Below are 25,204 nucleotides of genomic sequence, written 5' to 3' on the forward strand. Positions count from 1 at the left end.
GTCTGAAAATGTCTTCACTTTGATCTTATTCTTGAAGTATAGTTTTATTACACATGAAATTCTCAGGTGACTTTTATTTTTTTTCTCAGCATATTGAAAATGTTATTACATTGTCTTTTGGCTTATATTGCTGATGATTTTAAGTAAAACATCAGTCAAATTATTTCTGTAGTTCATCTGTCTTCTCTTCCTGGCTGGTTCAATTTTCTTCTCTATGTCTTTGGCAGTTCTGTACCTTCACCATTGTGTGTGACTTTCTTGTTATTAATCCTGCTCGGAATATTGCTCTTCCTTGATTTTCTTCATTAGTTCTGGAAATTTTCTTTAAATATAGGCTCTTCCCCATTCTCTTCAGCAGGGCTGGGACTAGAGTGAGGTCAGTAAGGCACTTGTCTTTGACACAAATTTTAAGCAGCCACCAAAAAACTCAGTAATTAAGAAATGTACTATCATAATACAATATTTTTTTAAATAAAAATTAATGCCAAAAATTCATGGTGGTCAAAATATCAAAATTACAAGTAAAGGTGCAATCTGGCAGTGTCATGTTGACCCATTTGGAACCTGAAGCAAAATGAAAAATGAGCACCTCTATATACATGTCTTAGGTGGTTTTTATGGTCAATTTTTTTCTAGAACGTTAAATTGAAAAAATATTTTTAAAAATCAACAGGTCTATTACAACTCATGATATTGTTTTAAGCTTAAATATTTACTTGTTTGTTTATTTATTCCAAAGTCAAAATTTATTATAATTTTACTTTTTCAGCTTTAACAGAAGCAAACTTATCAAAACATTTTCATTGAAACCACTAACCATTAAAAATCCTGTATACAGGGTATACATTTTTTCCTTCCTAGAGTCCATGACTCTGTCCAGGGTTATTTTCCATTGCAGAAGGTTATATTTAAAAAATAATATTAATAATGGTAACAGCAATGAGGCACAGTTAATGAGTTGACTCGTCCAAAGCCCTTTGGCTGGTTACAGCCTGGATGGGATCCTGGTTTCTAGCTTCCAAGAAGTTCTTTTCCCATTTACATTTCATTTACTGGAATCCATATCCTCACTTTATAACCAACACCTCCCCTGGAGGTGAAACCGCATTGGGACCTTCGGGTTGGGCAGTGTTGGAGAAGTGTCAGCCCTCCAGAATGAACCGGGCCATTTCGGGTTGTTGGCTCAATAGGATGAAACAACAAGGACCAAGCTGACCTCATAGACCCATTAAGCTGACATCTCTTAAACATCAAGTTTATGCCAATTCAGTGGTTCTCAGACTTGTCAAGGGGCATTGCACCAGGAAACTGCACCACCCTTTGTGGTTCCCCATGACACATCCGAATATCAGTGTGAATCCAATACCACCTTATAGTAGATTCCAGTTTAAATAAGCTTGGCATAGGGAAGTGGATGTGGCTCAAGTGATAGGGCTTCCGCCTACCATATGGTAGGACCTGGGTTCGATCCCTGTGGACTCTTGGTGAAAAAGAAGAAGAGAAAGTGTGCCCACATGGCACAATTGACAGGGAACCTCTGTCCCCATCAGATGTCTCCAGAATCGAATCCCGGTGAATCCTAGAGGAGAGAAAATGAGAAGAGAAGACAACACAGACAGCAAAAACAGCAGAGTGGGAGGAGGGGAAGAGGGGATAATAAACAAATTAATTAAAAAAAATAGCTTGGCTTATATTACAGGTTTAAGGAACATTTCTAAGAGAAAACCATGAAATTGAGACAATGCTTCCATAAACTTACCTTTTTTCTCTGAGTCCTATTGTTTCATTTTGGTGGCTGAACACCTGGGTCTAACTGGAGCTCCCTAGAGGCTTAGCTTGAACTCTTCTGCCAGGTATCTCCGCCGGCATAACTCTTAATGAGAAGAAAGGAAAGCTTTGTCAGCTGAGTGAGTGGAAATGTAAACCCTGGGGCTTATGTTCCCATACAGTCTCTTGTCTGGTCTCAGAATAGCAGCTCTCAGTTACTTGTTGGCTGTCAAGTTGACTGGAGTATATGTGTACATTTGTACACATGTGTATGCATGTGGTTATGTGTCTGCATATGTGCATGCGTGTGCATGCATATGCACTTGTGTGTGGTGTGTGCGTGCATGTGCATGTGTGTTGTGTGCGTGTGTGTGTGTGTGTGTGGTGGAGGAAGGAAGTCAAGTTTTCACAGATACTCTCAGGCGCAGCGTTTTAAGACACCAGGATGGTGGAACAAAATGGTTTTACAAAAGCCTTCTTGCTACTTGATTCTGTGGGAACTGGGAAGCATGGGAACCGGGGCTTTTTTTAATCCTCAGCAATATCTCATGTGATCACACATGTATGCACCAAAAAAACAAGGCGAGCATTTGTTTGAGCTAATAATTGGTCCACCATTTTACCACCCACCTGCTAAGGAAGCTCCATCAATCCCCAGACCATGGATAATAATGCTTTGCCCTTTCTTTTTTCCTTGGAAGGTTAATGCTCTATGAGATACTTCTGATGCATTAAGAATTTGTAAGTCATTTGGGGTGGGGAGAGGAAGGTATTACCACATGGAAGGAAAATCAGAACCAACTAGAACAATCATCTTTTACCAAGTTGTTCTTTTATTCCTTCCATGACCCCTACTCAAAATTTCCCCAAATTTCTACTGTGCCTTTGACACTTTTACTGCTTTGGTAAGAATCATAACTTCAGCATCTCTGGGATTCCTATTGGTTGCGGAATACATGTTACCACTGATCTACAGATGTTGGGTAATGTTGGCTTTAAGTAAATAACCCTGGTGACTCCTACCCATTGGCAGTGGGGTTTCCAGGTCAGCACTGGGTATTTCGCAGCTGTGTTGGACATGGCTGATGAGAAGAAGGCGAGCCAGTACTTGGGTTTGGTAATACAGAGAAACAGGTACTGACTGGGTTTTCTTGAGTCATTAGACTGCCTTTGTTGTATAGATGGATTAAAAGAAGGCACACAGATATCTCAAAATAATCTCATGGCTTTCTTTTTTAATGGCTACAAAATTCACTGTCACCCCTCCTATTGAGAGGTGGGGTCCAGGCCTCTCCATATTGAATTTGGATGGGCTTGGTATTAGTTTACTCTTTCTAGGTAATAACGTACCACAAATTTAGTGACTTAAACAGGACCCATTTACTAGCTCACAGCTTTCTAAGCCAGAAGTCTGCCCTGGCTGTTTTCTGTGCTTGGAGTTCCATGAAGCTAAAATCAAAATGTCACCCAGAATGATTTTTTGTGTCTGGAAGCTCTGGGGAAAAGTCTACTTCCACAGTCATTCGCGTTGTTGGCATGCAGTTGTAGGACTGAGGTCCCCGTTTCTGTGCCAGTTACCAGATGGGGGCCTCTCTCATCTCCCAAATACCACCTGCACTCATTTCATGTGGCCTCCTCCACCTTCAAGGCAGGGGTTGTGTTTAATTCCCCTCCAATTTCTAATCTCTGTGACTTCCTCTTCATCAGCCATAAACTGCTCACTGCTTTCCAGATTTCATGTGATTAGACCAAGCTACCTGGCTAACCTTCCCTGTTTTAAGGTCAACTGTGCACACAGTATAGCACAATTATGGAAGTAATAGCTCATTCTACTCACAGGATCCAGGGATTAGGGCAGGACATCTTGGGGAGATCACTTTTTTTTTTAAATTGTCCTTTTAAAAAAGATACATAAATCACAAAAAAAGTTACATTAAAAAATATAAGAGGTTCCCATATACCCCAAGCCCTACCCCACCCCCACTCCTTCCACATCAACAGCTTTCATCATTGTGGCACATTCATAGCATTTGGTGAATACATTTTGGAGCACTGCTGCATCACATGGATTATAGTTTACATTGTAGTTTACACTCTCCCCAAATCCGTTCAGTGGATTATGGTAGGATATATAATCCAACATCTGTCCCTGCAATATCATTTAGGACAACTCCAAGTCCCGAAAATGTCCCCACATCACATCTCTTCTTCCCTCTCCCTGCCCTCAGCAACTCCCATGGACACTGTCTCCATATCAATGACACAGTTTCTTCCATTGCTAGAGTCACAATAGTTCTATACTAGAATATCAGTAAGTCCACTCCAATCCATATTTTATTCCTTCATCCTGTGGATCCTGGGATGGTTATGTGCACTCCATCTCTAACTTGAGAGGGGGCTTAGATCCCACATGGCTGATGGATGCAATTCTTCTACTTGCTTTTTGAAATTCTACCTACCACTGACTGTGAGAGGTTTGACTGATGGAGTGGGACAGAAATTATAATTTATGAATTCTGTGGCTAGGTCATAAGAGAGGAATGCAGCCTTTCTCTTTGTGTGCTGCAGTTCTAGTAGTTGGAGCCCTGGACCACCATGTAAGAAGTCAAATGCCTTGAGGTCACCATGCTCTGAGAAAGCCCAAGTCACACATAGAGGTCACAGGTGGGCACTCAGGTTGGGGGTCCTAAATTCCGAGTCATCTCAAGCCAAGCTCCAGACATATAAGCAAACTACACTGTAGATGATTCCAGCCCTAGCCACTGAGTCACTCCAATCTTCACATCTTCCCTGCTGAGGCCCTAGACATAGTAGAGGAGCAACCAGCCTTCCCTACTGTGCCCTGTTCAAGTTCCTAACCCATGAATCTAAAAGCATAACAAAATGATGGTCTTGGGCCTCTGATTTGGGGGTAATATATTATGCCCCAATACTAACTGTGGTAAGTCTAAAGGAAGAAAAAATGCCAAATTTCCTCACTCACCTTTGCTTAAGGGCTGGGATGGGCACAGAGAGGCTAATCACATACCTCTTCCCCAGCAATTCCAACATGAGATGAAAAACACAAGGAGCCAAATGCATTTTAAAAAGTATTCATTGAGTACTTTCCCTGAGACTCAGGGCTGAACAAAGGAGACAAAGTTTTCTCCTCATGGAGCTTAGAGGCTAGTGAGGGGGAACCAAGAATGAGGTACCAGGGATCGGACCCAGGACCTTGTATATGGGAAGCAAGTGCTCAACCAATGAGCTACACCTGCTCCGCTCCAGGAGATTTTCAATCGTGATAAGTCTTGTGAGGAAAATAAAACAGGGTAGTTTGTTGAAACACTGTGGTGGTGGAAAAGAGGCTACTTCTATTTGGGTGGCAAGTGAAGGCCTGTCTGAAGAGCCACCATTTGGCTGAAATCTGAATTACAGTCAGTTCCACTCTGTGATACTAATTTTCTGTGTCAACTTGGCTGGCCTATGGTGCCCAATTGTTTAGTCAAACACTACTCTAGATGTTGCTCTAAAGGTATTTTGTAGATGTAGTCTATACTCAGTTGACTTTATTTATTTATTTTTTAAGATTTATTTATTTCTCTCCCCTTCCCCTCCCCCCCAGCCCCAGTTGTCTGTTCTCTGTGTCTATTTTCTGCGTCGTCTTTGTCTGCTTCTGTTGTTGTGAGCGGCACGGGAATCTGTGTTTCTTTTTGTTGTGTCATCTTGTGTCAGTTCTCCGTGTGTGCGGCACCATTCTTGGGCATGCTGCACTTTTTCGTGCTGGGAGGCTCTCCTTACGGGGTGCACTCCTTGTGAGTGGGGCTCCCCTACGTGGGGGACATACTGCATGGCACAGCACTCCTTGCACGCATCAGCACTGCTCATGGGCGAGCTCCACATGGGTCAAGGAGGCCCAGGGTTCGAACCGCGGACCTCCCATGTGGTAGACGGACGCCCTAACCTCTTGGCCAAGTCCGCTGCCTCAGTTGACTTTAAGTAAAGGTAATTACCCTTGATAATGACGGTGGGCTTCATCCAATTAGTGGAAGTCTTAAGAGCAAAAAATTGAGGTTTCCAGAGAAGGAGAAATCCTGCCTCCAGACTACATCAATAATTCCTGTCTGAGTTCCAGCCCGTGGCCTGCCCTACAGATGTTGGATTTGCCAGCCCCGACAATCATATGAGCCAATTCCTCAAAATAAACCAATAGATTATGACTGATTATGTTCATGAACTGGTCTGTTCTTCTAGGCTAGTGATTCCCTTAGATTGTATTGAATTCAGAGGTTGCACTTTTACTTGGTTAAATTATGACTAGGGCTTTGATTGAGTCCTGTCAGTCGGATGCTGAGTTCCTGCCCCTTGGTGAGCAGGAACTCACAGAGAAAACAACATGGCAGGGCACAGAGTTTTGATCCTGGAACCCGGGGAAGTAAATACACAGAGAAGCAGATCCATGAGGAAAGAGAGAAGGTTCCATTAGACACAGCAGAGGCCCCAGGAAAAGAGATGAGCCATTTGCCTGACAGTTTATAGCTCATCTTGTGGAGAAAGCAGAGCAACCGAGCCCAGAGGAAAACAGGCCCCGGGAGAAAGTCGAGACTTAGCCCAACCTACAGCTGATATTGGAAGAAGCTGGGACCACAGAGCGTTAAGAGGAACCCAGGAAGCCTGAACCCTTGCAGATGTCAGCAGCCATCTTGCTCCAACACATGGCAATAAACTTTAGTGAGGGAAGTAACTTACACTTGTGACTGTAAGCTTCTACCCCAAATGAATGCCCTTTATAAAAGCCAAACACATTTCTGATACTTTGCATCAACACCCCTTTGGCTGACTGATGCAGATAGATTGATAGATGCTACATAGATAGATAGATAGACAGACAGATATGATAAGATATGACACGATACTCATGTATCCTGTTGGTTCTGTCTCTCTGTAGAACACTGACTGATTTTTGCTATACTGCTTGTTTTGAAATTTTGAATTTCTTCTCATGCGATTGCTATATTAGGAATCAAATTTCACATTTGTTCATGTGCATCTTATCTTCCAGAAACACTAGGCAAACACAGAAAATGGCACCCAGCTGAATTGAGCTGGGCAGGCCTACACAAAACGTACACATGCATGCACATGCACACACCTATAACACCTATCGGCTCCCTCAGTGTACCATGTGTGCCATGAGCCACACACATCAGACAACTGGACCCAACTTCACATACTCCCCTTCCACCTTTCACAATAACACACAGGCTGCAACCCTCCCGAGGCCCCTTCGGCCAGCAAACTTCAGGCGTTTTTCAAGGAAAAATGCCACATTCATTGTCATATATATGTATTTTATAGCCATTTACACGTGTAAAACTGTGCAACCATTTTTATTAGGCTTCTATCCTTTTTATGTGTCACTGACCAAGTTCTGAACGCTGTGCCCCTAATCCCGTTTTCCCCACAATCCTGTGGTTTCTTATGGCATGATTTTGCATAGCACAGTAAATTCTAGGAACACATAGGTTGTGTTATAGCAGAACAGGCTGTCCAAGATCATGGGACAATCTTGGAGCAGCCAGATCCTGGCCCCAAGGCTGGAAAGAGCTTCCTGTCTGAAGGGCAGCGTGGCACGGCGGACGGAGGGAAAGGAATTAAGGGCGGAGAGAGCCCCGTGAGGGTGACATCCCTGGGCCTTGTGGTCCATCGTAAGGGGATTGCTGGAGGGAGTAAATACAGTGTCTGCATTATAACAACCAGCTCCACCGTAGCATCAGCTTCCTGCACAGTGGAGTCGGATTGGAGAGACAGGCCAGCTGCGTTCCTGCTGACACCGCCCCCGTGAGCTGGTGGAGCAGAAGTCCCGAGGGAAAGCACGAGGGAGGGGGCCTAGGTTCCCTCAACAATTTAAATTCACTTCTCCCGAGTTGCGCCAGGCCTAGCCCAGCGCGCAAAGCCTGACTAGACAAAACGTGACGTTAGTACTGGTCCCCCGCCCTGGGAGGGGAGCACTTCACCGAAGTTCACCTTGGCAAAGCTGGTTCCCCAGATTTTTGATGAATTGATTGGCAGTGGATCAGACATGTATTTTCAATTTCTTGAGGGGGCAACGCCTTGCATTCCTAGGTATTTTGTAATAGTCCAATTGAAGGAATTTGAGCAAATCATCTTTTTTCCAACCAATGTATGCTCATGAGCATTAACGTCCTTGCCTGCATACTGGAAATTTTCCATTGTGACATTTTTACCACACAGAAAATGTGGAGTCCTTGACTTTCTAATGCTTTCAAGGACAGAGCTGTGCTGCTCTCTTTGATCTCCTTTGATTGTTGTTCCTCAGCAATTCTGAGAAGTTCTCAGCCTGGGGAAAATCAGCACTGGGATGAAATTTTAACAGAGCTGTGATGTAATTAGTGTGGATGTTCTTCTTGGAAAGAACTCCAGTTGATCTGTGAATGGTTGAGGGAAATATCAGTGACTCAAGTCTATGGGTGAGGAAACTGAGGCAATGGGGGAGGGGCGAACTAACGCAGGAGACTTCCAGCTCCCATGTGTAGTTCTTACATAATGTGCTACCCCATACTTTTTTCGGGTGCCTCCTCACTTACCAAGCTACTCAATTACCTCAGACTTAGAGAGGTCAGAGCCCTCTGTGCCTTATGTATCAGTCCAAGAGAAGCTGTGATAGAGCTGGGGTAGAGGGCCTCTTCCTTAGGCACTTAGTTTCTTCACATTCTGTTTAGGGATTATATTAGTCAGGATTCTCCAGGGAACTAACAGGAATATATATATATATGTATATAAAACTTACGTATAAATTAAGATATTCATTATAGGAATTGACTCACCTGACCTTAGGGATTGGTAAGTCTGAATTCCATAGGGCAGGTCAGAAGCTGGAAATTCTGAAGGAGGTGAAATTAAATTGAATACCCTAGGATAAACCACAAGTTGGAAACTCCACTGAAGTTTCATTGAATTCACCAAAAGAAGCTGACTGACTGAAGTAGAGATAGACATTTGTTCTTCTGATTTCTGAAGTTCTCAGTCCTTCTGTAAGACCTCTGACTGGATGAGGAGACTCCCCTCACTGCTGAGAGCCACCTCTTTTGTTGATTGTAGATGCGGTCAGCTGTAGATGCAATCCACTGACTAATGATCTAGATCCTTCTATTAAATGCTCTCATAGTAACAATCAGGCCCATGCTTACCTGACCAAAAAACTGGACACTGTAACCTAAACACAATGACATATAACTGTGTCGTCCAAGTGATGAAAGTCCCACTTTGTCTTCACTGAGGCTCTTCCTCCTCAATTGTCATGTCCCTCCTTCTTCAAACAGGAACCTGATATGGGGCCTCACAATATCCCTCAAATATACCAAATTTATTCCATCATGCCTGTCTTCTTTCTACTTATCATCCTCCTCCAAATCCTGCACATCTTCTAAGGCTTCATGCTTCTCACTTCGTTTAGGAATATCTCCCCTGACTATCCCAGTACAAACTGACTTTCCCCATCGATACATTTCTGTACTCTTTATGCCTTAGCCTGGAAATCCTTCATTTATAAAGACTAGACTGCCACTCAGATAAGATCAAGTTAAGAAAAACGAACTAAAAGTGAGGTTTGGGACAATTATTCAAGCATACAGAAATCTAGAAATGGCTCAACAACAAGGCTTCAGGATGGGTATGAACTAGTCAATTCTGAGAGTGGCATTGGTTCACCAGCATCTCCAGCTCGTTCCATCTCTCACACTACTTCTTTGCTTGTCTCTTATTTTTATCTATTCTTTCCCCATCTGCTTCCCTGAGCTTTATTTTCTTATATCTTTAGTGTGCCAGTCACCCCAGCATGGCTCTGTGGTCCTCAAGTATCTGCCCGTGTGCATGCACAGTCGACCAGAAACCTTCCTCTTTGCCTTAGTTCTAATTCCTGGGACAAGAAGGCTTTGATTAATCTAGCTCGTCCTTTTCAAACAGGGCACACCAACAGTGGGTCTTGGGCCATTCAATGAATGGACTTCCCCTGAGCCAGCTGTCCATCATGGCTCAGTCAACTGTGACCTGAAAGATTAGGTTGACATGGTATGCTGTCCATTCAGCAGGGATGCATGGAGTACAGGGAGATATCGGCTCCTTTAATACAACGTATTCCCCAGAGCGTAATACTTAATCATCCTTGTAATACTTCATATGTCTTAATCTTGTCTAGTTTATGAGCTGGGCCCTGTTGGTCCATCTGTCAAATGGTCACTATCTGACCCACCTCTCCGCAGTGTTCGGATGATAAAAAGAACCCATGGAGGTGATGATGCTTTCAATATGCAATGTCAGCCTGAGGGTCCAACTATGGGCAACTGATTAAATAAATGATGGCAGAACTGGGCAATGAAATGCCATTCAGACATTAAAATGCAACTGTAGCAGAGTATTTCTGTGACAAGATGTTAAATGGAAAAAATAGAATTCCAAATAGTCTATACAGTATGATTCTATTTGTGAACATTTTTACACACACATACACACATCCTCATATTTGGGAAGAAATTCACCAAAATGTCAGCGGTGGTACAATCTGGGTGGTAAGAATTATTGATGATGTTAATTTTATCCTATTTACTGAGCCACAATTTCTAAATTTTCTGCAATAAGCATCTATCACTTTTGTAATAAGATAAATAAAAGTTACTAGACAGGAACAAAAATGTAATGCAAGACTGTAATTTTCTTTGAGTTAATTTTTTTTAGGTCCCACCTCACTAAGCATGTATAAGAGGTTCAGTAAACAGTTCCCATGTGGAAATACTGTGTATAAATACATGCATGTGTGTGCTTGCACGCATGTGTGTGTACAAGCGTGATGAGCAGTGCACTGGATGGCTCTCAGGAGGCAGGGTTTATTTGAGAGATGATTCCAGGATGCACTAACAGGAGCAGGGAAGTGAGGCAGGAGGTAGAAGACACTCTACAGTGTGATTATCGAGCACACCGTGGGAGAAACTGAGGCCAGGCCCCCTGGGGACCTCTGAGAGAGCAGGGAACAGGCCTCAGAGTTATGGTCCCTGAGGAGAGAGGGAGCCGGGGTATTTGCCCCCCAAATTCCCTCTGCTGTTGGTGGCCGTCTGGCTGTTCCCAGAGGGTGCTACCTCCCTGACATGTCCAGCCTGCACATGCTCAGGCAGAGTGGGGACCAGGGGCCAGAGGAGGCCCTTGGGCTGGTTTAAGACTCACAAGCACTTGCATCTGGAAGGTGTTGGGTTGACATGCACAGAAATGCCGAGTGAGTGAGTGCAGGGCGCCTGGGGTCGGGTGCCAGCAGAATCCACGGCAAGGCTCCGCCTTTCCTGGTTGATACCACCTGCCCAGTCTCACCTGCACTTCTGGCCAGGTGGGTGAAACTGCGACTCCGCTGGGAGGAGGCAGAGCTGGCAGAGATGTGTGAAGGTCCACAAGGGAAACCTTAGGACAGGCTTGGTGCTACCCTGTCACCCACCAAACACCTGAGTGTCCAATTTAAAACTGAACCTTACTGGTGACTGGGGGAATGCTCAAAGCCAATGTGAAATTTGGGTTTCAGCATTAACCCACTATGGCCAGCAACACTGGGGAATGTACACTGACATGATATCAGGACTTAGAGATGCTTATTTATGAGTTTGGCAAGTTTTAAAAAAAATTTATGATGTGTTTTAGCTCTTCTGCATATAAGGCAGATTCCATCAGCCTGACAAGTCTATAAAAGTCCTTCTCAATTCATTTTATGATGTGTTTGAAATACCACAGGCTGAATTATTTGCTGGTGATTTGCTCTTTCTTCTTGACACCTCAGCTGGGGACCATCCTTCCAAAAATAGAGTCACTAACCTCTTCTGGACTTGTGACTGCTATATGTCAGCAGCATCAGGGTAACAGGAAAAACAAATATTTGGTTTTTGGTGCTAAGCAGGTAGCAACAGAGTTCTAGTTCTTAGAAACTCTGTGGAGAACATAGCCTTTTAGGACAAGAATCAGAAACATTTCACTTTATGGTCAAGGAAACTGAGGCCCAAGCTCACTGTGATGGCTAAGTTCATATATTCACATGTTTAGGTTATGGTGTCCAGTTGTTTGATCAAATCAAGCACTGGCCTGTTACTGTGAGACTATTTTGCAGATGGATTTAAATCATTAGTCAGTTGGTTGCATCTGTAGCTGACTGCATCTGTAACTAACAAAGGAGATTGCCCGCAGCAGTGAGGGGAATCTCCTCTTCCAATAAGTTAGAGGTCTTAAAATTTGAACTGAGGATTTCAGAAGTCAGGAAGAAGAATTTCTGCCTTTCCTTCAGCCAATCAGCTTCTCCTGGGGAATACAACTTCACCTCTATCAGAATTGCTGCTTGCAGCCTTCTCTGCAGAGTTTGGACTTGCCAATTCCCACGGTTCATGAGCCAACTCCTATAATAAATCTTTCTCTCTGTCTCTCTAGACATATACATACACACACACATATACTCTGTTTCTCCAGAGAACCTTGACTAATTAAGTCGCACTGTATTAGTATGACGTAGATGTAGAACTAGTATGACATAGAACTAGCCTTAACTCCTTCTTCTCCTTCCATGAAGCAGCTTATGCACAAGGGCTAGTTGTCACCTGCTACTGTTGGGCTTGTGACACTGATTCTGTAATTCAGTGAACCAAGCTGGGGAATTGAGCACGAAGCAGTGCTTTGGCAAGGTCATCACCCTGTGTGACTTTGCTGTGCCTTTTAGCATCTCAGGGTGAAGATTTACCAGGACTTCGCCCCTTTTCTCTCCTCCGGAAAGACTGACCACGTAAGAATATCACCAATTGCCCAGGGCTGCTGTTCTGGCTCCTCGAATAGTCTTTTGGAGGGATGGGCGGAGAGAGAGAAGACCTGACTGCAGGCCAGCCCACGTCAGCTCTCGGGCTTGGTCCTCTTCCCATCCCACGGGGACAGATTTGAGGGTAAATTAAATGATGTCTGTCAGGAAAGCACTGTGGAGTTAGGCTTTGTTCACTGAGGATTGAATGGTCAGAGAAGAAAAGGGAGGCCGCCCTCCCTGAGGAGTCAGGCAGACCTTCTGCAGTCCAGGCACAGCATGCCAGGACACCTGGTGGCTGGCTGAGGAAGGCAAGAACAAGCTGGGCATTTTGACTGTGCACACGAAAACTGGGCTGAGAACTTGCAGGCAATTAACCAAGAAAAGAACCTTTCTCAGTCTTTGTGAGTTCATTGGTAAAATGGGAATAATTGTGTTGTTTTTTTATTTCTTGCATGGATTAATTAGGATAAAATAGAAAAAGCCCATAGAACAGTGCTAAGAATATAGTAGGTGCTCAATAAATGTTAGCTACCTGTTATTGTTGTTACTATTATTAGCAACAAAACGCAGTTACCACCACAGCCAGGGCTGCCGGCTTCATTCCTCTCGTGCTCTGTGCTCTTGCTTCGGAGGGAGTTTTGGGCAAGTTTTAGCTCGCCTCCCATGACCGCTCTCCTCCAGTGTAGACATGGTGCTCAATCTCTTTATCTTGATTCCCCCCACCCAGCCACTCACAGAAGATCTTTGTAGGCATGGCAAACTTTATTGAAGGTTCAGGGAGGCATGGGGGTCCACACTGCTGCAACACTGTGGCAGATTCACTTACCTCCTACCCAACAGTGACTCACTCTTTTTTTTTTAATCTTTTTTTTTGTCTTTATTTTTTTAATATAACATTCAAAAACTTTGAGGTCCCCAAATATCCCCCACCCCAATCCTCCCCCCATAACAACAATCTCCTCCATCATCATGAGACATTCATTGCATTTGGTGAATACATCTCTGAGCACCACTGCACCTCATGGTCAATGGTCCACACCATAGCCCACACTCTCCCACAGTCCACCCAGCGGGCCATGGGAGGACATACAATGTCTGGTAACTGTACCTGCAGCACCACCCAGGACAACTCCAAGTCCCGAAAACACCCCCACATCTCATCTCTTCCTCCCACTCCCTACCCCCAGCAGCCACCATGGCCACTTTCTCCACACCAATGCCACATTTTCTTCAATTACTATTCACGATAGTTCATGAATAGAATATCAGTAAGTACACTCTAATCCATACTCTATTCCTCCATCCTGTGGACCTTAGAATGGTTGTGTCCACTCCACATCTATAGCAAGAGGGGGCTTAGATGCCACATGGATGCTGGATGCAATTCTCCTGCTTTCAGTTGTAGGCATTCTTGGCTCCCTGGTGTGGTGGTTGACCTTCTTCACCTCCCTGTTACCTGGCCAGGGTAAGTCCAATACACCAGAGTGTAGGAGTTGCAATCTGTTGAGGCTCAGGGCCTGGCTATCACATGGTTAGTCCAGAGATTCAGGTCCCCTGGGTATACACTAAACCCCAGCACCAACTACAGATCTGGTAAAAGTAACAGGAGAGGCTTGTGAACAAAGATCACATCTGAGTCCAGCTCCATTACATGGAAACACAAACTCCAAAGTAGGGCCAACTGACATGGCACTGAACTCCATCTGCCATGACCATGAACCTGTGGGTCTCTGTATCCCTCAGAAGAACCAATACCTGGGGTTGTATCTACTTTATCTGTCTCTGGGACTCTGCTGAGGTGTGCGTAAGGGCAATCCCTCTGATAACCTCCCAGCTCTTTTTTGGAGACTCATAGCCAATAAACTCATTTGTCCTTTCCATTTCCCCCTTTTATTCAGGTCAACTCTTTTTTTGTGTTAACTACAGAACCTCAATTTTGTTTGCAGTGGCAACTACTTAATTAAAAAGAGTCATTTCTTTAGACTCCCTTATACCTAGGAATGTAGCACAGTTCTTGCTAACAGAGTGAGTTTCTGGGAGAGTCTTTGCTTTCCTGATACAGATGTCACCTCCTTCCTTCTTTGCTCTTCCATCTTCTTCCTGCCTAGAAGGTGAATGTGATGGCTGGAGGTACAGCAGTCACTCTGTGACCATAATGAACAAAGGTAAATTCTAAGAAAGACAGAAGGACTCTTTGTTCTTGTTTGTTCTTGAGTACATTGTAGAGTGACTAGGTCATCTCTGAATTTCCAATTTTGACTTATTTGCATGTGAGAAAAATAAACTGTTTAGAAGTGTTCAATGCCATCCTAACATAAAGACAAATGCTATCTTAAATTGAAGATTAAATTTTCTGTTTTGTCACATAGGCCCTGTCTATTTCTCCCAGTTTGGGGTCCAGCCTCCAGCTACTTTCCTCATCTTCTATTCCCAGCTCAACTCTGACTAGCAACTCCAGAATTTCCTCACACTTTTTTTCAAGAGAAATTCAGTATTTTCTTTAATCTTTATTTCCCAGTTATTTTGCTTCCCTAGACTCTAAAATGCTTTTCAAGAAAAAAAAAGCCACAATGATACGAATTGAAATTAAAGCCAGAGTGTTAGTCAGCCAAAGAGGTACTGATGCTAAATACCAGAAATTGGTTGGTTTTTATAAAGGGTATTTATTTGGAGTAGGAGCTTACAGATACCAGGCCATAATGTATAAGTTACTTCCCTCACCAAAGTCTATTTTCATATGTTGGAGCAAGATGGCTGCCAATGTCTGCGAGGGTTCAGGCTTCCTGGGTTCCTCTGGGCTCAGCTCCTCTGTTTTCTCCACAAGGTCAGCTGTAGACTATGAGGCTCTCTAGGCTTTGCCTCTCTCCACAAGGTCAGCTGCAGACTATCAGGCAAACGGCTCTGTCTCTTTCCTCAGGGCTCCAGCTTCAGCATCAAACTCCAACATCAAACTCCAGCATTAAAAGCTGCCAACTCTGTCCTTTGCCATGCCTTTTATCTGTGAGTCCCCACCCACCAAAGGGTGGGAACTCAATGCCCTACTGGCACAAGAGGTTTACATGATTACTTAATCAAGGAAATTTATGAATCCAATATAATCTAATATGCCCAGAGGGAAAGATCAATTTACAAACATAATCCAATATTACTTTTTGGAATTCATCAATAATATCAAACTGCTATAGTCAGTATTATTCTATATTACACATAAAATACATTATTACATTATATTCATTATATACATAAACTAGTAAGATAATTTATTGCATGGATACTTTTCATTTTTAAATGAACTTGCCCCCTGATTGACAATCAGTGTGTATAGGGGAAAAGAAGATTCAGGCTAAAAGAAGGTATTAGGAAGGTGTTTTCATCCTTGACTCTGATCAACAATCAAGGGAATCAAAAGGATTTTCTTAAAAGTAGAAGAAAAGCCAATATTTAATTAAACAGAGCTTTTGACAGTAGTTGTGTTTAAAAACAGACACACATTTTTTACTTCATGAATTTATTCTCCTTTAGATATCATTTAATTCAGCCTTAACTTTGCACATAATTAGAAACGGTAGCTTTATCAATAGATGCCCATCTTTTAAAATAAAGATCTGCAGTCTCCTGAATTCACTGAGGATTAACTGTCTGCCTCTCTTGGCTCTAGACATAAACACGCTTTGGTTTCTGGCCCAGGTGTGGGTCACAGCTTCCTCTGCTCTAGGACTAGAGAGGCTTAGTCTCACCCCCCAGCTTGCCTCAGCCCCATGGGCCATGCCTGTTCCATGGCACCTGTAGTTGTTACTGGATTTTGTCTAGGTTTTTGACTGTGCTGCAGAAATGAATTTCAAGAGTATGTCAGGTGAGTTAGGCCAGGAATTTATTCAGGTACGGAGGGGACAAGAAATGGGAGAAAATAACAGATCAGGGGTCCCAGGTAGAGAGCAAGGGGCTGAAAAGTGATAAAGTGGGCTAATTTACAGGCTACAGTTCCCATTATAGATTATAAATTCCCAGGTTTACTTGCGTAGTGATCCAAGGGTGGCGGGGGCGGGGGGGAAGGGGGGAAGACAACCAGACTTGAGGGTTCAGAGGTGAGAGAGAGAGAGAGAGAATGCTCAGGCCTTGTGCCTGTTCACCGTTTTGATTGCTTATTTCTCCCATCAGTCCCCCAGGAGGGCCCAATGAGAAAGTCCCTGGGGAATATTGGGGCTTCTCCTGCCTTTCGGAGGAAGTCTTCTTCTGAGTGGCAGCATCTTGGGGAGGGTCTTCCAGCAGCTGTCTTGGGGGTATCGACATCCACGTGGGCTTCTTGCCAGGTTCTAGATCCGTCTGTTGACTCCCTATCTTACTAGCCTGCTTCATAGCGATGCCAGAAGTCAAGGTCGGGGGGAGAGGCAAAGCTCTAGCTGGGGAAGGTAACGGTAACGTACACGAGGGGGGGGCAGGAGGGACATACAGATGAAACAGCACGGCCTGCCTGTGCCGTCTCAGGGCTGTTCCCAGCGGGATGTCCCAGCTCTAGTTTTCTACCCCCGACCTGGGTTAGTTAAACCCAGGGCCGGGGCGCACCACTCAGGCCCTAGAAACGGCAGAGTCAAGGGTCCTGGTGCCCTCAATGGGCGTTGCCATCTTAAATGGATAATGCAGGAAGAATGTGGTGTCTCCAGGGTTCATAAACACAGCAGACAGGACCGGGGGTGGGGGTGGACCCTGGGCGAGAGGGAGTCTGATTCAGGTGCAAATTGAATCCACACCTCAGGCAGAAATGCAATCCACCTCCTCAGGCCACAGTCTCCCCCCTGGCATTTCTGTCCTGTGTTTTGTGCCCCCCTCCCCCACCCCCACCCCATGTGTGTCCTGATTAAACGTGGTGAGGTGGTAGGTGGGCTCCTGTCCCACATCAGGGTCTGGGGGCAAGTTTCCCATGGAAGATGGGGTAGGTAATGTGAGCTATGCATATAATATCACATTCTTTTAAAAATATACATGTATGTGTGTGATTTTTTTAAATGTGTGTATTTAAGGCACTAAAAGCAAAACTTTTCAAAGAAACAAGCTGTAAGCTTATCTGTAGGACTTCATAGGGCTGCACCTTCAAAGGGCATTCCTTTAGGAACAGCAAGAAAAGGTGGGAGATTCTCCATGTATTTCCTTCCTCCCGATCTCACTGAAACTCCTCCAGTCAGATTTTTAAAAGGCCTGATTTTTAAAGTTCTGCCAATGAGGGCTTCCACCCCCCTCTCCAACCCATTCTGCCATATTCTGTAGTTTGGCTCCAGTTGGCTCACCCGAGAATAGCTAAAAACTTCCATTTAGCCAATTAACAGGACGCTACTTCCATGGGGTGCACTGGGAAACCCTCGTGACCTGAGATACTTAGCAACCTTCAACTAGGCTCCTTCTGAAAATAGAACTTGTCCATTTGAAAAAATAATGATGGTAGCCTCAAAGAATCTTCCAGCCTGGATTCCCACAGTGCTGTGTGGAAGCACCGTGAGGGGTTTAACCTCCGGATGAGCTTGAAAGGCCATCGCTAGGGAAGGCTTCACCAGGCAGAGTGAGCTTTAAGTTAGGCCGCCAGGTGAATGAAATTGTGTGTGCACGTGTGCATGTGTGGGTTTGCATTGTGCATGTGTGCTGGCATGTGCATATATGTGTGTGTGCTCATAGGCGGTACTTGGCTTGTAACTGAGAGTTAAGAATGAACAAATGATCATGATCACTGAATCATTACATAGATGGTTTTTAACTTCCAGTAAATTATAGTATAAGCAAAAGCTAATACCTGGAATTACTGAAACCACCTAGATGGACCTCACCCTTTGTTTGTGGTCATTTCAAACTAGGCTCATGCTTGTGTATACCTGCTATTGTGAAGATGATTCTAGACTGATCTTACCTTTGTTTATGGTTATTGCTGTTGAAATGGTAACCACTCCACCCTCCCCTGTTTGAAATTCATACAAACCCTAATCTCCTCAAACTTTTTGGACAGACTTTTAGGCCCGTAGGCTGTCTGAGCCCCTTGCTATGTACTAGCAAATAAAGCTCTTTCTGTGAAACCCCGTGTCTCAGGAATTGGTCTTCAAAATGCATTGGGCAGGAACCTGCTTTTGCTGGGTATCAGTCCCCACATGAGGTTAGTGTTTCACTGTCAGCACCATCAGGGGCACAAGGCCTCCCTGTGCTTTGTAGAGACCTTTTGGCTTGGGACTGTGTCTGTTCAATGTGGGCCTCTGGTTGTGGCTGCTTTGTCTTTCAGGTCTGGCAATTTCTCATTTAGTTTTTTTTCCTTTAGGTTCTCTTCTCCCCTGCTCTCTTCTCTTTACCCTCATCTTCTTTATCCCTCTTTCCTTTTTCAGCTTCACTCCTCCCTCTCCTTTCTTTCCTATTCCCTCCCTCTCCTCCTCCCTCTCCCTTTCTCTCTTCTCTCTCTCTCCTTTTCTCTGTCTCCATCTTTCTCTTTGCCCTTATTGTTGTTGCTCATTAAGGGCTCCGGGTGATCTCTTGAAGGCTCATCTCTGAACAAGAGTTATGCTGACTGTGGTTTATGGAGCATCTCCCCGTGCCAGGCCCCACCTCTTGTCACTCACCCTAATCCTCACAGCAGGACTGGGGCAGCACCTGCAGCAGGGCAGTGTCTGAGGTGCTAACCAGAGGTGGCCCTCTTGCCCGTGCCACGCCCACACTCCTGGGATCTCTCCACCATTTGGGGCACACCAGTGTGTGGTCCCCCCACATAGCCAGCATCTTGTCTTCACTCACGACCTGCCTGTGACCACTCAGACCTGCTCTGCCTGCACACAGAGAACTGGACGTCCTGGGAGGTGTGTGCTGTTTTCAATCACTCTGAGGATAAGTGGGCAGATTTGTCAGGAAGCCAGTGTGGTAGGGTGCCAAGTCTGAGCATGTCTGCCCACCTTCCCCCCTTACCTTTTAAGAAACTGAGACATAATTTATATTCAATAAACACTGTTTTGACAAAAATATAGACTTTGTAATGTACTCCTTTATCACAAAAATGACATTTTCATCACCATAAGAAGTTTTCTTGTGCCCTTCCCAGTCAATCGCCTCCAAGGCCACAAACAACCAACACAGCCACTTTCTGATTTACATGAACATCATTAAATTCTGCCTGTTCTACAACTTCATATGTACAAATATGTACTCTTGTGTCTGTGGTCTTCACTTTAACACTGTGAGATTCCTCCACCCTGTTGAGTGTAGAAATGCTTCCATCTTCCTCATTGCTGTCCAGTATACTATAGTATGACTAGAGCACAGTTTGCTTCCATTCTTCTATTAGTAGACGTTTGGATTATTCCCAGTTTGGGGCTATTAGGGATAAAGTTTCTGTGGACATTCAGGTACAAATTCTTGAATAGGCCAATTCTTTTCTCCCAGATAATTTTTTCTTTCTCCCTGCTTCACTCCATTCATTCTACTTTTTCTACTTTGGTAGGTTTTTGGACAGCTTGAAAACAGGAAAAGGAAGTTTTCTGGCCTTGATTTGAAAAGTGATGCCCCTACAAAGAAGCATACTGAAATACCTGAGGCTTAGGGGAGACAGGTCTTTCTCTGCCCAGATTAAAAAAGTTTGCTTGGGTGGGAATGGTAAGGACAGATGGAGGGAGATAGAGAAGCGCTCAGGGGTCAGTAGGTCCCAGAGGAAACAGGCAGAACTTGATGGGGACACATGGCCAGGAATGGGAGAAATTTGAGCAAAGGGCTGTATAGCTGGTCTTTTGGCTGGCTATAAACAGAAAATGAGTTTGGTTAAATTAAACAGCCAAGGTACTTATTGGGTCCCTCTTATTGGTGGGGCATCAGGCAGCTAATAAAATGAAGAGTAAGGCTGAAAAGCCATGATCAGAAAATGGGAAGCCAAAGGAACTTAGGAGATTGTACCCTTGACCAAGGTCATGTCAAAGGAGCAGCTGGTAAGGTAAGATATTATGGTAGGTGGATCCTAAATGCTGGAGCTGACACCGCCACTATGGCCACACTGGACCCTGGGTACTGGCTCTGGCACCACTCCCACTGTCACTGCTGGAGCTGCCACCACCTCCATTGCCATCATTGTGGACCCTGGATACTGGAGATGGAACAAGAACCTCTGAGAAGCCTGGACCCTGCATGCTGGAGCTAGCGTCACTGCTGACACCTTGGACCCTACACATTGGAACTGATACCACCACCACTGCTGCCCATGGAAGTTAGATGCTGGAACTTTCTCACCTTGAATTGCCACTTACCCTGGACTTACATAGCATACTTCTACTGCAGCTGAAATGGATTCTAAACAACCTCTGTGTCCTTGAGCTTCCCAGAAAAGAACTGGCTTTTCTGGGACCATGCCCATTCTCCACTTACCAGAGATCATGAGTATGTGGCTTCTGTAATTTATCTAATGGGAGGTAGACTGCTTCCCACAAAGACTCACATAATGCAGATTCCCAATGGTTGAAGATGCTGGTCAGAGCAAAACACCCTAAGAGTGTCCTCCCCAGCCACCTCTGTGGGCATTGTTCAAGCATCAGGGAGCAGTGAGCTGCCATGTCAGTTATACCACATACCCCAGCTCCATCCATCAAGCACCACTCATGACCTGCATCACGACTTTTATTAATTATCATTGATGTTTGGTGAGGGCTTTCCTTCAGCAACAGCTAGCAGTCACTGAGTCTCTGATGACTGGAACTGACAGCTGCTTGTGCCCAAGGCTTCTCTCTTGGTGCCCTCTGACTTCAGCCACATGGTCCCTTCCATTCTGTAAACACGAGAAAAGGAGGAGGGTGCCCAGGATTCCTAAGGGGATGGACGTTATGGAAGGCAAATTATCACCTGAACCAGATTAGCTAAATAATGCTTAATTTTTGATTATATAGAATATTAATTATATGATGACCTTCGATTTGTTAATCTGTTCCTTCCACACCCTCATCCACATACCCCTCTAACCTATTATTTTGAAGCAAATTCCAGACATTATATCATTTCGTTTCACTTATAAATATATCTCAGTATATATCTGCATCATGTGAAGGCACAGTGTACCCACAAGGCAACTTCACTTCTGACACCAGCTGCAAAATTGGAGAGGGCAGTTCCCAAAACCACCTTAGGGTGCAATCCTTCACTAGAAGGACTTGCAGAACTCACTGAAAGCTATTGTGCTCATAGCTAGGGTTTATTACAGGGAAAGGATAGTAGATTAAAAGGGAAGATGTGCATAGGACAGAGTCAAGGAGCGTTGCAAATGTGGAAGGTCCATTTGTCTTTTCCCATGGAGTCGTGGACAGCCTTACTTTCTCTGTGTCAGTGAGTGACAGTATGCACAGAGTATCACCAACCAGGGAAGCTTCCCTGAGCCTAGGTGTTCAGAGTCTTTATTGGGGTTCCATGGTCAACTGCCCTCTGCCAACCTCAGGCTCCAGCCCCCCTGGAGGTTGAGATGATACCATGTGGTTCAAAGCTCCCACCATAAACTGTATTGTTAGACTTTCTGGCATGGTGATGTGGATTTATTTGTATACTGCAGTTTGGAGGTGTTCTTGCTCCCAGTCCTGAATTTAAACTCAGGTCCCATTTGTAAATAACATCTTTTCAAAATGTTACTTCAGTTAAGGTGAGGCCACATTAAGTCAGGTTAGGCTTTACTGTTCAACAGATTACTGGAGTCCTTTATAAGCACAGTGAAAGTCAGACCAAGAGAGAAGCCACAGGAAGCAGCAGAAGCTGGAAGTCAGTGGAACCCAGAAGAAAAAGAAGACACAGCCCTGTGCATTGTGATAGAAAAGCCAAGGAATCCCAATATTTCCAGTCAATCAGAAGATACCAACAACCCCAGGAGAAAGCAAGCCTTCTAGCCTCAAAGCTATGAACCAATAAATTCCTGTTGTTAAACCAACTCCAGAGTGATATCTGTCATAACAGCTCTGGCAAACTAAGACAATTAACCTACAAGCAAGCACTCCTAACTACAATAGGCATTATTTCGCCCCAAGAGACAAAGTCTAATCTCAAACAAAGAAAGGATACTCCTCTTTGTAACATGATGTTGACCATGACCTTGGCAAAGGAGCATCATTGGGCAAAGGAGTATCTGACACTCTGAGCCTCGCTGGCATTACACCCACTTCCACACTAGCCCCAGTTCACCACTCTTAGCCACCTAGGATCTGCATACTTAGCCTCAGCAAGCTTCTTCTGTCTCACAAAAAGAGAAGTGTTCTGTTCATCTCACCATGATAATATTTTACAGCTGAGACACATAAGACCAAGAGAGGGTAAAGCAACTTGCCCAGATTACATAGCTGGTGAATAGTGAAGCCAGAATTTAAACTCAGATTTGCCTCTTTCCAAAGTCCACATTCTTCTATCCCAACATTATATATAATTAGCTATCGACACCTGTGATTAAGGAGGAGAAGGAAATTATAGGTCAAATTCTCTTACTTAATGCTTCGTATGTATAATGAATAATTAAAAAGGAGAAGGGGATTGTAGGTCTTTGACCTGGTGCCTTTTTATATATAATTAAGATAAAAGACAGGCAGGCTCAGAATACAAGTGGCTTGTGTGAACGAAAATATAAATGGTTGGATCATGCAGCTGCAAGGGATGCGGAGAGATGCTTTTCCATTCAAGCAGAGACCAGCAATGCAGTGCAAAGTGTTGGCACAAATGTTCTACAGGCATATGCAGAGAGAGGGGGAGCAAGAAGGTTTAACTTGACTTCAGTTTTGGGAAAAATACATTTTAAAAATTGTAGCTTGGGGAAAAAATGGAACAGGGATTGTAGCAGCTTGATATGGTTATGAATTCCAAAAATAGATATTGGAGTATGTTTGTAATCTGGTCTGTACCTGGGCGTGATTAAGTTATGATTAGGGCTTTGATTGGGCCATGTCATCAGATAAAAGGCATGGCAAAGGACAAAGTTGAAGGTTTTTGATGTGGAGTTTTGATGTCGGAGTTTGATGCTGAAGGCTTAAGCTGGAGCTGAGAAAGTAAGCTCATAGAGGAAAGAGAAACAAGCCCCAGGAAGGGAGCCCAGGAAGAAGCAAGCCCTGGGAAAAGAGGAACTCTGAACCCAGAGAGAAGCAAGACCTTGGAAGGGAGGAACCCAGGAAGCCTGAACCCTCGCAGACATCTTGCCCCAACACATGAAAGTAGACTTTGGTGAGGGAAGTAACGTATGCTTTATGGCCTGCTATCTGTGAGCTTCTACCGCAAATAAACACCCTTTATAAAAACCAACCAATATCTGATATTTTGCATCAGCATCCCTTTGGCTGAATAATACAGGGATTTAAGAGAGAAATCTTGAAATTCAGTATTACTGAGGAGTGGCCATCCTTTTCTTTGCCAGCAAGTGACAAAACTAAAAAGATATAGTTTAGCATTGGACCGAGTGTATTCACCAAATTCTGATCTTCAGAACCAGCAGAAGCTCTAGGTTTTAGGAACATCTGGAAAATGTATTTAAAAACGTAAACACTCCACTCGGGAGTCATTTCCTGAACGTGGAGATTAGCCATTGTGCTGGGAGTATGGTTGGCCTGATTACCTCTGGGCTTTCCGCTGGCTCCTCTGAGGCAGGCAGAGCAGGAGGCCTCCGAGGAGGGCGCGAACAAGAGAAGACGGACTTGGCTGCTGGGGAGGGCAGGAGTGCCAGAATAGGCTGCGAATGTACACTGAATGTGTTGGGGGTGTGTGTGTATATGTGGGGCTGGGAGGAGTTAAGAAATGTTATCTTGAGGGGGATAACTATTTTCCATGGTAAAATAACCAGAGTCTTTGGTCCAAGCTTTGTTGCCATCTCTGTGGATTTCATGCAACAATGTTTCGAAAGTGAAAAGGGAGTAAAATTTTTCTCTCCCTTGTGTTACAGAGCAGCCATTTTGCAAAAATAGGCAAGTGAAGGGCAAGTGGTGGTGGGAAAGATACCTGCTTGGTAGGGAGGATGTGATGTAAGGAATGTCTTAACTAACAGGAAATAGAAATGAAAGCCCCCAGGGAATTGTGGGAAGGAGAAAGGTTGGTGATGGGGAAGATAGTGACACAGCCTGATCCTTCAGCTGCCCTACATCAAAGGGAAACTTAGAACCATGTTTCCCACCTGGAGTTTTAGGTCCTCTGATTAGGCAGAAAGGAAGAAGAGAATTTCGATTAGCATTTCCATGATTCCTTGGCTCCCACAAGGCATAGTAAGGATCCACACATACCTATAGGACCCTGAGGGTGGAGAATCAGTAGGAATAGCTTGGGAAGCTTGCCAAATTGGTTGCTGTACTGGGACAAAGTGACTTGTAGCCATGAACTTAAGGAAAGTCACCCAGGCCTGGGACCAAATGCAAGTCCCAGATGGACTTCAGCACCAGAGAGACTTGGTCTGGGGGGAGGGGCGGAGCACAGGGGTAAGTTATGAGGAGAGGACACTGGGCTCAGATGGAGCCAAGAAACTGGACCATGAGTTCACCACCCTAGCCTCCAATGCAGGGTGCCTAGAGGACATTTGGACTGGGGACCTCACCAAGGAAGTTAGGGGTGCCACAGAAAACCTGGACATGGGTGCATGGATTCTAGATCCTCTCTTCTCCATCAACAAGTGGCCCCATCCTT

This window comes from Dasypus novemcinctus, chromosome 24 (genome assembly GCF_030445035.2).
Source record: "Dasypus novemcinctus isolate mDasNov1 chromosome 24, mDasNov1.1.hap2, whole genome shotgun sequence".
In the NCBI taxonomy this organism is placed as follows: domain Eukaryota; kingdom Metazoa; phylum Chordata; class Mammalia; order Cingulata; family Dasypodidae; genus Dasypus; species Dasypus novemcinctus.